This window comes from Lampetra fluviatilis, chromosome 65, assembly GCF_964198595.1.
Source record: "Lampetra fluviatilis chromosome 65, kcLamFluv1.1, whole genome shotgun sequence".
NCBI lineage: Eukaryota > Metazoa > Chordata > Hyperoartia > Petromyzontiformes > Petromyzontidae > Lampetra > Lampetra fluviatilis.
This window is the reverse complement of record NC_136339.1, coordinates 1,677,634-1,693,370: the sequence shown is the minus strand read 5'-3', so window position 1 is coordinate 1,693,370 and position 15,737 is coordinate 1,677,634. Positions and strand designations below refer to the sequence as shown.

Below are 15,737 nucleotides of genomic sequence, written 5' to 3'. Positions count from 1 at the left end.
TCCTGCTCGTGCGAGAGGAGTAGCCGCTGTGAACGCCAAGGGCGGCGTCGCCAGGTTAGCAGCCACCCTGTCCTCCCGCAAAGGACTTCCTCTCGCGGGGTCAAGGGCCCTCCGATGTGTCACTCCTTGCTGCCCCGCCATCTTCTCACGATTTGGGGAGTCGTTCCGACCCCGTCTACAGACCATGCCATATCCGGATCACGGCCGGCCAGGGCGCTAGGAGTAGTGTTATGTTCTTCCCCTTCAAAATCAGTTTCGACCGAAACTGAAACCAGACCGAAAGTAAAAAATTTACTTTCGGCCGAAACCGAAAGTATGCCGAAAGAGGCCATTTGCCAACTTTCGGTGCCGAAAGCGAAACCGAATTTCGGTCAACCTCTAATCCTTATATACCCTATCGGCCCCGTTCCTATTGGACACTGCCCTCCACCCCACGATAGTCTTCAACTATCTCATCGTGTACATTTTGCTGTCTCCTTTATGCAGCTCTCGGCCACCTGTTCCCAATCACTCAACTTGTACAATGTAACACTTTCTCTTTGCAGTCCCCTACACATTTATTTCTCAGAACCACATTAGGTCAGGCAAGCGGGGTGCACTCGGTTGAAAAAAAATTCAACAAGGGGGGTACAGTACCCAAACAAGGGTTGAGAATCCACCGCTATAGAGCTTTCTTTGCTAGAGACCCTTCTGTGATGTAACCACCAAATCAGTGCATTCCTTTGTTAATAAAATTCCATGAGATATCCCACCAGAAACGATTAATGGCTCCCCAACTTTCGGAACCTGTGATCGATTTTGAAAACGGTTACCGGTTATCGTTCAACAACCCAAGTCATAAAGCCAGTGAAATGCTTTGGTGCCACCATTCAATGGGTCTTTCTTGATGGGTAGTAGATGATACCGTGCACTGCACCTTGTTCCACTAACACAGCTGCCGTTTGAAAGTACGCATCTTTTACCTTTCGATTGTGTGTGGGAGATAGTGCCCCCACAGTCCACAGTTTTGCGTGGAGAAACGAGAATTCAGAAAGGGGTTTGGTTGGGGAGTTGAAAGGCGATATCGTTGGTAAGTCGTGTTTCCCTATTCCGTTTTCACATACATCATCGTGGTCTGCGTTTTGAGTCACTGCCAGGACATTATGACGGGCATTTATGCCCGCCATGTGGCGTGTTGAGGGGTGAATGGGATGGTCAGGGAGGGGCAATAGGTGAGTGGTGAGGTGGTGAGGTGTTGAGGGATAACTGGGAGAGTGAGGGAGGTGCAGTAGATGAAGTCGTGAGGGGTGGAGGGGTGACTGGGAGGGTAAGGGAGGGGCAGTAGGTGAGGTGGTGAGGGGTGACTGGGAGGGTGAGGGAGGGGCAGTAGGAGCCTTTGCCTTCCCGTGTGGTGGAACGTACTATCCGTACAAACCAAAGCGTAGTTGACCGCACAGTCCGTACAGTCCGTATAATGGCCTAATGACAAAACTTGCATTTCCTACCGTTTTTTTCAACTAACAATTTTTATTCAGAATTTTTAAAAAACATTGTAACGAAACAAAGGAAGCCTGAACCAAATAAGGTAATAATTATACGTATTAAAGAAAAATGATCAATCTAATTGACGTATGTGGGGGGGGGGGGGAGGACACATCCACTATACATACATTATTAATTTCTGAAGCTTTATTCCACAGTGCACTGCAAGCCAAAGTAAACAAAATTTGTTTTAAACGTTAAACGACAGGCGCTGATAAAGGAACCATGAACAAAACCAAGCATTCATATTTACTACGAATGTAAAGATTAACCACGCGGAACAGGGAACTCGCGCAAATCGAAGAAACCATACTGAGGTATTACTGTCCACTCACACCACTTGTAGGCTCGACTGTCATTTCACAGGTTTTGTGCAGTGGTAGCGATTTTGCCTCATGTCCCGAGCTTCGATTCTCTGGCTTGCCCACCTTTCTATGGTGGAGTTTGTATTTTGTTTTACTGTTCCGCATAGGATTCCTTTGGGTTACAATATTTCTTCCCCATAGCTAGGAGACGATGTAAACATAACAACTATTGGATAAATATCCAGATGCAAAACAAATGACTTGCAAATTTACTCAATCAGGATGTTATGAAAAAAACAGCAAGACCATCCCTCAAAAATATTGAGACTCAGTGAGGCTCTCCATGGTAAAGACGCATAATAATAAACACATGTTATTTAAGAGTATACGATGGGGCAGGAGCAGCGGATAAAAAAAACAATCACCATTGCTTTCAACACCAACAAAAATTCGATTCAAAGTTTCATTCTAGGGCGTGCGTTACCGAATGTCTCTTTAAAGTGTAGATCCGTGAAAACTCCTAGCCGCACTCCTTGCAAACGTGCGGCTTCTCGCCCGTTTGCGTCCTCGTGTGCCTCTCTCAGTCTGAACATTGCGCAAATCCCTTGCCGCACTCCTTGCACACATGCCGCCACTCGCCCGTGTGCGAGACGGAGTGCGCCTCTAAGTGGGCGCGTTTGCAAAGCCTTTCCCGCACTCCTTGCACACGTACAGCTTCTCACCGGTGTGTACTTTAGCGTGCTTCTCCAAGTCAAAGCGAGTTGCGAACCCTTTCCCACACTCGATGCACACGTGTGACCACTCTCCGCTGTGTATCCTGGAATGTTTTTTTAAGGTGTACCACGTTGCAAATGCCTTTCCACACTCCTCGCACGTGTGCTTTCTCCCATCGGAGGTGACCGCCACGAGCAGTGTGGTGGCTTCGAGCGACTTCCCGCACTGCCCGCAGGCTCGCGAGGTCTTGCTGGCACATTCCGCTTTGTCTTTCATCGCGTTGATGCATCCTCCTCCCTTCCCGCACTCCTCGCACAGGAGTTCCATTTATTTTGCTTCATCTGCAACACATGGTTAAAAATGCAAATGGGAGGGTTCAATTAACTGATGCGAGAAATCAATCAAGATTGATGCGAGAAAAATAACCTTAGGTTTGCATTTGTGTGTGTATGGATGTTATTAAGCTATTCTATAGGCTTGCTGGATCTCAGTGAAATTGCCCATGAATCAGCGGTACGGGCAGTGTTGAATCATGTGATCCGAAGTCTGGCTCTGGTGACTCATTTTCTCTCCCTAGCCAATCCTGCGACTGCTACTCCCTGCCCCTGCCCCCCAGCTATGACCAGGCCTACCCCAACCCCCATCACGACCCCAACCCCCATCACGACCCCAACCCCCATCACTACTCCAACCCCCATCACTACCCCAACCCCTATCACAACCCCAACCCCCATCACTACCCTTATCACTACCCCAACCCCTATCACTACCCAAACTGCTCCTTAACCACTCCCACCTGTCCTGCTATCACCATAGCGTCATCACCACTTTTAACAACCTCATCCGTTATGTCAACCACAATCATATAAGGTAAAATTTTATAACTGTTGTAAAACACCTTGCAATTCGGCACTGATATATAAATCTATATAAGATAAGGAGACCGTATTTTCATCCCCTTTTCTGCAGTGTATTTAGGGCTGACCACTGTTTCCTGGGTTGGTCCAACCCCGGGAGTCCTTGTTCTTATAAATGATTTAGCTTCGTTGCCAAAAGTTGTTTGAGAACAGGGCTATCTAAATGGAGCGCACGAGGAATGAGCCTTAATTTTGGGGCCGTTCTTTGACACGACGCACGCTAATCACACCGACGGGATAAGTTTCGCGTAATAAAAACGTCTTCATCTTGTGGCACGGCTCCCAATGGTCACAACGTCTGGGAATATGGTTGCAATAAAAACAAAGGGGATGATCGCATTTTTTTTTCTCAGCGCTGCGATCAAGGGGAGAGACTCACCTTCAGCAATATCCTCCTCCGACAACTCCACCTCAATGAAATTCTGGTCCGACGTGTAGGCACGTCCGCAGGAATTCCCCATCTCCTCTGGCCTCTCGCTGGTTTCTTCAACTTGAACATTCGTTGACTCTAGAACTGTAATATATACACACACAAATGTCTTTCACAAGTGGAAATACTTACACGTAAATAAACGAGGCAGTTACAAACCCACCTGTTAAGAATGATCAACATTGTCCGAGATGAGCCCTTTGAGTCTTGGGTGTTAAAAAAACAAACAAATAATCACACGTTATGTATTTATTTACAGCAGTAGATTTAAACCACCACAGATGCCATTGGGAAAGCCAAATTCAAGAGAACAAATTCGTTGCAAGTGTTTTGACTTCCTTTAACCGCCAGCTTGATTTTCGTTTTTTTTTGTTCAGAGCTCATATATATGTGGATGTAAGCCTCTTTTATAAGAGCTAATTGTGCTTGCAATTTAACCGTCTGAAAATCACAACAGCACTTGCATTAGCAACCATATTGGTGCCATATTTGACCGAGCCTGAGCCTTGATCACTGATGAGTTCAGCGCGGTCACAGATGATGTTACATAACTATGGGTGTTTAAAAAAAAAATTGGAATCTGTCCTATACCAGCCCTTAAACATTCTCTATGAATGCCTGCCCTATGTGCATGTAACTGTTGGTGGCAAGAGTGAAGCAGGAGGTAACACTGATCCCTGAGACGAAGAAGAGCCTAGGTTAAATTCCAGGAATCGGGCATCTTTCTGTATGAAGTTTATACATTCTCCCACCTCTTCTTCAGAGTGTGCGAGTGTGTGCGAGTGTTTGTGTGTGTCGAGTTTGTGGGAAGCGGTAGTGTAACAGTTGGCACGCTACACTACAAACCTAGCGACCCGAGATCCATTCCTGCTCACGGCCAACACTGGTAACGATTATCTAAGCTGGTCATAGGCCTCCCCTAGGTGGACTCAGCCTCAAATGAGTACCTGATGCGGTGTGTAAACATAATCACTGGGGAGACAAAGGTTGCTGGGCATGGTATCGTGCCTCCCACCCCCTTGTGTGCTGTGGTGGTCTTCATAGCTGCTCGCTCACAGCACTTGCCCCAACAATCTGTTCAGGCTATATGGGGGATCTTAGATGTGAAGTTTGTAAGCTCTCCCCCCTGTTTTACATCAGTTTCCTCTGGGTTCTCCGGTTTTCGCACATGACAAAACAAAACCCACACAATGTAACTGGTATTGGCGAAAACATCCCAATGCTGAAGAATTACCTGCAAATTACGCAATTGAATCAGAATATGTATTTATACTGGAGGAATCCGATGAGCTATGAAGCCCTTTTTCACCGATGTCCAACTGAGATCACACACAGCAGCGGTAACAACATCATCCCCCCCTACTGTAGAACTTAGCAGAACCCTCCTGAAAAAGAGTCTTGAGACTCAGCGAGGCTTCCCTGGGTAAACAAGCATAACAATAATATTAATAGGCTCTTTAGAGAGCATTCTTCTGAGCTTGTTGTTGCTAGGCCCCGTGCCTTGCCCTTCATCAGCGATACCCTGCCTTCGGAGATTGGTCATTTGCTGTATTCCAAATGATTAAACACAATAGGTTTTACCCCTTCTGGCAAAAAAACTGGGTATTAAGATGTTCAAACACCAAATAGATAACTTTTGCAAGGCATCAAGTTTGCATTAACCACGTACTTGTGACAAAACATGCAAACAAACATGTTCTGATAATATATGCAATGTTTTTTAAACTGATTGAGACAAGGCCATGAAAAAAGCTGTCTCTTGTGGTGGAGGGTGCACGACACACATTTTTCTCAATCGATCTGACCCAAAAATCTATTATGAATGACATCACAAGTTGCCGCGTAAATATAGTATCGGTTACAGCCTGGCATGTGCCAGCATTTTGCTTGTTGTGGGAATATATATATGTTTGATCAGTTATGGCCTTGATGTGGGTCTGCACAGGTGAGCAATCATGGGGGGGGGGTTATGTGGCAGTGTTATTCGACACAAAGGGGCCCAGTTGGTCGCAAGGGGGGCCCCCGAATCAACAGATAAACAAGTAAAATACATATTTTGTTCATTCCAACAATTAACCATAAATGCCTATAAAACAGTTACAAATGAAATAATATTTCCTAAAAATACACACAGCGTAAAATCTAGTAGCCGCTACTGCTGATGTTTGTGACTGAACACCATCAGGGTTTTTTACTAACTGACGTGCGCATGAAAACCAAGATGCAGGATAACTTAATTGTGAGTATTGTTACCTTTAAATATGTTTAGTAATACTCTGACTGTGAGACTGTCTTCCTCTAAACCCCAATACTCAGTCTAACTAAAATAATATAGTTAAGAGCCTACATATTATTATATACGGGGGTTAAAAATACATCCATAGCAATTTCAGTAAAAGTGAGTCGGGAGAAAGGAGGGGGGCCCACAGTTGGATAATTCATAGGCCCCGACCTCCTTCGTTGAAATAGCTCATTGCACCCCTGTGTCTGCATGTGTGCTTTCAAGTACCGTTACTCAAAAAAGACACTTCAAATATTCAGAACAATGTGTCCGGGGAGCTGAATGTCAATGCCGAGGTCTGGTGTCCATGAGAGGGCTTCTAGAGAATGTTTGCTTAGTTTTCCTACTCCTCCGTTGAAGGAGCGCAGACTACAATGATTTACGATGTGGTTCTATAGTTTTAGTCGCATGACCACAGTATCACTGTGGCTTCTCTTTAATATTTGTCTTTGATGTATAAAACTACAAGAGGTTTTATTTGGGTTAAATGGTGTAAATATAAATGTGTCATTAAACCCGCCACCACCCAACACAACCAATTAGTGAGGTTTGTCACAAAAAAACCATGCTAGTCACCTACTATAATCACCGAGAAATGTCTGTCTGTCCGTCCCGCGTGTGACGTCACTCCACATGAGGCCCACCCCCCTCATTAATATTCACGAGTGGGTGGATTTTTACACTAACGCAGAGGAAGGTCGAGTTGAATTAAATAATTTATCATGCAAAGTCGCTTCAAATATGACGTTTCTTTACAGAAAGTGACGGTAAAATTAAATCTACGCAGCACAGTGCTACATCCATGCGTGATGTCACTGCAAAAGAGCCCCCCCCCCTTAATTAATATTAATGCCTATGTGGAAATTTATACTAACGCACAAGAAGGTCGCACACTCCACATGCCGCACCCCTATGGATAATATTGGTCACGAAATCTGTGTTAAACTTAATTTTTATTTTATTTTACCACTTTTTCAGAAGCGACCTGGCCACAAATGGTAGCTCGACAAAGTGGTTTATCACGTGGAAATGTAAAGCTGCCAAATACTCTAAACGCATGTTTCTAAATGAATGTGGAGGGGAAAACCGGAGGACCCGGAGAAAAATGCATGTGACCACAGGGAGAGCATACAACCTCCAAAAATATATAGTAGGCGTCAGGGTCAGGATCGAACCCACTACCTCCTGTATACAAGGTGAGGTAGTTAACACCTTGCCACCATACCTGTAACTTACTCATTTGGGATCACAATTGCAGCAGCAGAAGCAATTGTTGTTCCTGCAATGATGATTCATATTTGACTATTGCCAAGGGCTTTAAAGTGTTTTCTCACCAGCAGCATCTTCATATTTAACAGTGAAGTCAGGACACATCCCAGAGCATGCACTCTCTTCGTCTTCTTGTTTGATGACCCGACATTCCATATATGAAGATATCTGGAGAACAAAAAACAGACATTCTAACATCTAATAAGATATATACACACACACACTTTTTACTATTGTACATACACAAATGCAGACTGATGGGGAAAATGCAGGTGCTGTTAGCGAGGATCTTATAAAAGTCAGCACGACACAAGAGGGGGTTGGCATAGCCAGTAGCAACCACAATCAGCCACCTTTTGTCTTTCAGTTAAAAAGTTTTATGATATGTAGCCAGGTCGCTCTTTTTCAGAAGCGACATGTCCATCAAAAATGAGAGCTCAACTAAGTAAGTGGCTTATCATCACGTGGACATTTATAGCAGCCAAATACTCTTAAACGCACGTTGATTCTAAATGTAGAGAGGAAAAACCGGAAGACCTGAAGAAAAAAACCCAAACGACCACGGGGGGAAAGAGAGAGACACTCAAACTCTAAATAGACAACATGCATCATCAGGGTCAGATCGAACCCACGACCTCCTGCATACCAGACAAGGTAGTTAACATCTTGCCACCGTGGCACTCCTATTATACTCATGTTGTGGGGAATCGCGTTGTTCTGCATATGAGGTAGACGCCTGGCTGCTGCTGAGGACTCTATCGTTCATTAATATTAGTCCGCATGTATGTTGAACTTCTTTCACACACCGTACGTAGCCAACCGTGCTAATCGGAGGGGAGGACAACAAACTAAACACAAAACGCCGTTCTAAAGAAACGAGATGATTTAGATGATTTAAAAGTGCATAGCTCCCAGTGGCTTCCTAATATCGGAAGGGTATTCCAGACAACTGAAGAAGCACATCTGAAAGCGTGCGACAGCTTGCCAAAAGCCGCTGAGAGGATGGACAGAGTTCATCCGATGGATTAACTAAACACAAAAAAACAGTTCTAAAGAAATACAGTTTTCAATCTAGACCAGTTGTTCTTAACTTGGGGAGACACGGTCAGATTAAATCTTGACTTAAAGCTTTCGTGACTGCAGGAATTCATATTCTTGGGTCTTTTGGGTAAATCCACGTAGATATTTTATACATCTTTGTGGCTTTACCGAAAGACCCAAGAATATGGTAAGATTATTTTAGAAGGTAAATAATCGAAAAAATTTAGCACGGGCACATAAGTATACAACTACTTTGTTTCATCAAGCCATGTATTTATTAACATTATATATTTTTTAACGATTGAGAACCAAAGGGGTGCAAGGCTGCAGTAAAGGTTAAGCACCACGCACAGCTCTGTGCAACGTGCCAGTAAAAATTATTATCGAGCGCCACGCAGAATAAAACACGAGACCGAATTAATAATTATGTTAATGTTGAAGGAAGTCAATCAGCGTAAAAGGGGCGGTACTAATGTGGGCTTTTTTGATCCACAAATCGTTTCTTTAGATCCAGAAAAGCACACGACAGGAATCACTGTAGCGATTAAAAAAGAATGTTCGAGCATGGATCAAGCATGTGTAGTGACATGGAATGGGTCACTATCTAGCATAGCACGGGTTGCTGGCAGAGAAGGGGATCTGCAGTTGCAGCAGCCCTGTCTGCCAGCAGGTCACGTGATAAGTCAGAGAGAGGGATGTAAGGGAAAGGTGTTAGGGGGCACGTGAGGTAAGCCCGGGGAACCCGCGAGTAGGTTCTAGAAGGGGGGCATGGCTGGGGCGGAGCGAGGCCACGCCGGGACGATAAAAGAGGATCCCGTGCGAAGGCTCGGGGCTGTTGCTTGGAGTAGGATCCCGTCGTGCTGCTGGAGTCTTCATCACCGTCTACACCTTTTCGGCGTCGTCAGTTAGGCAGCCTGCCAGCTGTCTTGACTGAGAGTTGTAGTTACCCCTTTGTAACCCGTGTGAAGGCTGATAATAAATAGCGTGCCTCCTACTCCTCGTATCTCTGAGTCGCTACACATGGATCAAGCTTGGTATCGTTAAAAATTGGTCGATTCCTGTTTAATCGAGCATTTAATCGTAAAAAAAAACGGCGATTCCCATTCCGGTATTCCTTACATGGGCAAAGCCATGCCCCCGTCACTCTATATATGGATCTGAATAATTAACATAATTTTGTATCACTCCCAAGAGGCAGCGATCGTCACAACTGTTGACTTTAAGAACGAGAAACAAACAGTTCCGAGCAGTGACGTGCGGTGAGGTCAATGGCTGGCGAGGCACTGGCTAGTGTCAGAGCCAGATTTACACACATATGAACCCGATAGAGGCAGCTTAAATTCACCATTCAATTGGCAGATTGCACAATGACTATTGGTTAGGCGGCCGTATGTTTCATACATATCAGCATTCTTTACAACACCCGCATACAGGTAAGTTACGTATTCGATTCACGTTTTATAGGCTAATGCAGTTCCACTATTCATACTCATTCGACACAAATGAAAATATATTGTCTGGTCTTACCTTTACTTGTTTATTTACGAAGTCCATTCGCCTTTCCTTCTGGACAAATATGTCAGTGACTTTGTTGTAGAAGTCCTCTTTATTTTCTTTTAGTTTTAAAAGTCTCTCCATCTCAATAGAGATGATTGCCAGGGATGAATGTCGTCCTTGGTCAGTCCGATTCCGACTGTATGTTTTGAGTCGTTTCAAAGCAGAGAACGACCTTTCAATGGACGCTGTTGTAGCTGGTATAGTGAGCACCAGCTGGAGTAACTTTGTCGCCTCGGGAACCGTCTGCATCAGATCATTCTGGGCCAAAAAGCTGAGGAGCTGTCCGGGTGATTTGCATTCGTTCCTCACCATTTGTGAACTATACAATCCGATAAGATCAGCCTTTAGTCGAACAAAGTCAAAGTACCTTGCATATTTTGATAGGCTCTGCAGTTTGGTGTCATCGAAATGTTGTGACATTTCATAAAATTTCGTGCAATCAACCAAACCAAGGAAAGTTAGCTCACTGAAATGATCAAACCTAGCTTTTATTTGAACACTGATATTGTCCAGAATGTTATGAAACATTATTTTCCTCTCATCTCTGATCGGCTGTTTACTTCGGGTATTGTCTGTCAGGCCAAGTGTGACGCATTTCTGCTCGAATCGATCATAGAAACTGTCAAACTCTTGTCTCTGGCGTTCCACAACTCCCATTGTGCTGCGGATTCGTGCACAGCAGAATCCAATGTCCATTACTTTATTCTGCAGCACACGACAGAGTGCATCGGTTTCATTGAAAATGCCCTCATATGCCATTATGAAGAAGCAGGTTGATGCTTTGGACAGCCAGAGATCATATCCGGCGGCCATCATCAGGGTGTCATTGTCCCAACCATCGGGATTTTCGCTCATAATCCGGAACACAGCACTCAGATCAGATTGGTACATGCTGATTGTCTGAACTAGTCTAGAATTTGAGCTCCATCTCGTGGGCGCTGCTCTTGGTAAACGTCGTTTCACAACATCGTCCAGTAGGTGGGTACGCTTGGTCGACTTATTGAAAAACATCGCAAGTCCCTCAACTGTTTTAAAAAACGTTTTACACTCAGGCATACATTTTGCTGAATGAGAGAGCACCATGTTCAATTTGTGTGCATAACAATGGGTAAACCTGGCTTCAGGTACCTTTTCTTTAATCTTGGCCTGCACCTCATTAAGATCTGATGCCATCACAGAGGCTCCGTCGTAAGTCTGAGCTACCAGCTTTTCAACGCAATTGTATTTCCCCAACACTCCCAAAACATAATCAGCAATAGCCGGTGCTTGTCTGTCATCACCGACATCAACAAATCCCAAGAACGCCTCCCTCACCTCACAAGTCACCTCACTTTTAGCGACATAACGCAAAATTACAGAGACCTGGGCTTTGTTTATGACATCCGTTGTCTCGTCTACTTCGACTGCAACAAATGGGGCTGCATGAATCTCCTCTTTGATATCATTTCTAATTACATCACCGACTGCTTCGATTAAATCGTTCTGTATTCTGTTTGACAAGCCAGAAAACACAGTGGATGTCTCCAAATGTCTTGCTAACTTTTCATCTTTCTCAGCAAAAGCATGTAATAGTTCCACAAAGTTGCCACGATTAGAAGTGCTTGCACTCTCATCGTTACCACAAAATGCTAAGTCCTGTTTGGCTAGGAAGCAGGTCGCATTAATAAGGTCTTTTAAAACCTCACGGTTTTCCTTTACCTTAGCATTGTGGATGCTGATATTTAATCTCCGCTGTTCAATCAAAGCCAGATCTATCCTTGAAGCTCCAAAAGTTTTTAAAGCAATTTGGCTTTGAATGTGAGTTGTCGATTTTTCATGTTTGTTGAGGCTCCTTGGTAGATTTTTCAAGTCACAAAATCCCGCGTTAGTCCAAACGTTGTCGGTAGTGGAAAACAGAAGGCAGGGAAAGCAGTAGAGGCGATTCCTCGTAGCACAACCACACAGCCAGTCTTTTCGTTGGTACCACTCCATTTGAAACGACCGTGTTATTTTCTGTCCCTTCGTTTGAAGTAGATCCTCAAGCTCAGGCATTGGTCTTCCATTGTTTATCACTCCCTGCTTTGATTGAAAGTCCAATTTTTGGAAATTTTTAAGGTTAGATATAACGTTTTCCATTTTTGCAGCCGCTGGATTTTTTTTTGCTGGAGCTAGCTAACGTGGAGAGCGAGCGTCAATCACGTGGGCTCAAGACACGCCCCCTCAGTGAGGCAGATGTGGTAGCTGCCTCCCCTGGTGCTTTTTCATCGCAGTTTCATGACGCACATCTTCCAAGTGACCCGAGTATATCATTACCGCGTCTTTGGCAGATGATTAATTGTTATTGATTATTCTGCCTTAACGACGTCCCACCGGCATAGTGAGCATCATGTAAACGCAGCTGTAAGACAATAAGCGTAACTGTTCAGACGTAGTGTGATATAACATTTGCTAATCACAGGCTTAGAATATTTATATATACATTTTACCTACGTGACTTTACCGAAAAAAACAAAGAGTATGGATCCTTGCAGTTACGAAAACTTAAAATCTAGAATTAAAATATGCTGTGGTGGCGTATGCTAAGTGTGCGATGGAGTATGCGATTAGGCGGTGCCATTAGAGAATGAATGTCTATGTTTTTCTATGTCTCTCTGTATCTGTCTATTCCTTTGTGTTCCTGCCTCTCATTTCTCCGTATCTACAACTGCATCAGTGTCTGTTTCTCTATCTCCATCCAGCTCTATCTCTAGATCTCTCGTCTCCGTGTCTCTCTAGTAGCGCTGCTACGGCCTCGTTAGACGTGTCCCTCTTCGTAAGAACACCTCCAGTCAATCCATGTACAGCTGTCTCTCTGTTATCTCTCTGTGTTGTCTGTGTTCTGTCTTTGTGTATGTTTGTCTGTATCTGTGGCTATGTCGTGTCTGTGTATCTTTCTCTCTTCAAATCTGCTCAGAGTTCGTATCCTCGTCTCTCTCCGTCTCACTGTGTCTGTCCCTCTGTATGAATGTCTATGGATCTCTGTACATTTCTGTATTACAGCTGTATTAGTGTGTTGATGTACCTGTGTCTCTGTACGTGTCTGTGTGTGTTACTGTGTCTGTGTCTCTGTACGTGTCTGTGTGTTACTGTATCTCTCTGTCTCTGTACGTGTCTGTGTGTGTCTGTGTGTATGACTGTGTGTCTGTGTGTCACTGTGTGTGTCTCTGTACGTGTCTGTGTGTCACTGTGTGTCTGTGTGTCACTGTGTGTGTCACTGTGTGTGTGTGTCACTGTGTCTGTCACTGTGCGTCACTGTGTCTGTGTGTGGCACTGTGTGTGTCACTGTGTGTGTCACTGTGTGTGTCTCTGTGTTTGTCTCTCTCCCTACGACGTCTCCACGGAGACTGCGAGTCGGCCTCGAGTCGGCGCCGTGTCCGCGTGCCCCACTCGGCTCACCGTGGACGCGCCCTGCCGGGTGCGGAGACAGACAACACGCGACTGACGCTACGCTCGGCCGTGTCTCTGTCCCCGCTGTCCGTGTCTCTGTCTCCGCGTTGTCCGTGTCTCCGTGTCCTCCCCCGTGTCTGCAACAGCCGAAGCTGCCGTCTCTTTGTCTGAAAGTGACCTCCCCCACCCCATTCACTGCCCAGCAAGCGACAAGATTCAGCAACAACGTACGTCGCATCACAGCGACAAGATGCAAAAACGTATCGCATTTGAGCGACACGATGCAGCATAATGTGCTGGACGCGACAGAACAATGTTTATTCAAGTTTCATTTATTCGGTATCGCCCTGTGAGCCATGCGGCTCTTGAGTCGGGTGCAACCGCAACAAACAAAATATGAACAGAGAACATCTTAAAAAGACGACGCGCAACAGAAACATCCTGGATAAACCAGCAAATCTTCCAAAAAAACCCACCATATTACAACACTGTGCAAAAATTCCAGTGTAAATGCAAGTCAAACAATAACAACCAATTTAGATCAAAGTTATCAGGCCAACTCCTCACTTCCGCAAGAAACATGGCTTAACCATATGTTTTCGAAATCACCATAATAAAGCTATAAAAACTGTAACAGTAATCATAAGAACTGTGATTCAACTTTCAAATTTAACAAACAGGACCCTGCGGGGTGGGCTGGTAGGAATAATACTTAGTACCGGTACAGGGATATCGACCGGGCTGGGTGGGGAGGGGCTGGGTGGGGAGGGGCTGGTCACCCCGTGGTGTCCTTATAAAACTCAACGTTTAACCTACTCACGCCGGCTTGTGCCCGCCTTCACAGTCGGGCATATTTGCGGAATACACCACGCCGCCGTTGACCCTGGCCATTGACCGAGCAACCCAACGTTCCTACCAGCTCCCTCCGCAGGAATGTGTTCTATGTGCCACTCAGTCCGTATTTAGCCGCCTATTCTGTTGTTCCACTCGGTCGACTGAACGGGTTTAAGGCAGTGACTGGAGAAAATGTGTTGCTCGTAGTGTGCAAAAAACTCATCTTGCTGTGATTTGCTTACTAAAAGCGGGGGTGCTGCATCATCGTTTTTAATCATAATATCACTCAAATATTGGTGGGGGGAGAGGGCGGGGGGGCAGGGCTGGGTGGCGCGTCTTACTTCTCGGTGGTTTTGTTTGTGTGCAGATAATAAATCGCAACAAAATTGAAGCAGAGAAGTGCACCGCCTCCTACACCAGTTGACAGCCCCCCCCCAACACCCCCCAACACCACCCTCAACACCACCCCTCCCACCAGCCCTCACCACCCCCCCACCACCCCCCAACCCCACCACCACCACCCCACCACCCCCCACCACCACCTTCTGCACTAGGCCTCGCGAAGCCTCCCGCACTAGGCCTCGCGAAGCCTGCCGCACTAGGCCTCGAAGCCTGCTGCACTAGGCCTCGAAGCCTGCTGCACTAGGCCTCGCGAAGCCTTCTCTGCAGTAGACTTAGCCAAGCCTTCTGCACTAGGCCTCGCGAAGCCTCTGCAGTAGGCCTCGCGAAGCCTTCCCTGCAGTAGGCCTCACGAAGCCTTCTCTGCAGTAGGCCTCGCGATGCCTTCTCTGCAGTAGGCCTCGCGATGCCTTTTCTGCAGTAGGCCTCGCGAAGCCTACCGCACTAGGCCTCGCGAAGCTTGCTGCACTAGGCCTCGCGAAGCCTTCTCTGCAGTAGACCGAGCGAAGCCTTCTGCACTAGGCCTCGCGAAGCCTTCTCTGCAGTAGGCCTCGCGAAGCCTTCCCTGCAGTAGGCCTCGCGAAGCCTTCTCTGCAGTAGGCCTCGCGAAGCCTTCTCTGCAGTAGGCCTCGCGATGCCTTCTCTGCAGTAGGCCTCGCGAAGCCTGCCGCACTAGGCCTCGCGAAGCCTTCTCTGCAGTAGGCCTCGCGAAGCCTTCCCTGCAGTAGGCCTCGCAAAGCCTTCTCTGCAGTAGGCCTCGCGATGCCTTTTCCGCAGTAGGCCTTGCAAAGCCTGCCACACTAGGCCTCGCGAAGCCTGCCGCACTAGGCCTCGCGCCGTGCTTTTCGTGCACAAATAAGGCGATGAAATGTATCTCGTCTCTGTGTTAATAAATGTATCTGTGTTAAAAAGACGTGCTGCGTTTCAATAAAGTAAATTTGAAGCGAAGTTTAAAGTTTTGCCGTAAGGCGCCGGAAGCGATGGCCATCTTGTTTAGTTCACAGATCGCAGGGGGAGCGTGCGGCCATCTTGTCGGACAGGGTCATGCCAAGTGTTTGCAGTAG

General features: G+C 46.0%; 1 long non-coding RNA gene across 1 annotated transcript; it reads right to left on the bottom strand.

The window, feature by feature from the left end:
• Nucleotides 1–1,486: 1,486 nt before the first annotated feature.
• Nucleotides 1,487–13,619, bottom strand: LOC144952096 (uncharacterized). Its single transcript, XR_013640575.1, has 5 exons — nt 13,450–13,619; nt 10,006–12,412; nt 7,503–7,605; nt 3,837–3,971; nt 1,487–2,881 (listed from the first exon to the last, which is right to left on the bottom strand). It is a non-coding gene; the product is annotated as an uncharacterized LOC144952096 (long non-coding RNA).
• Nucleotides 13,620–15,737: the final 2,118 nt, after the last annotated feature.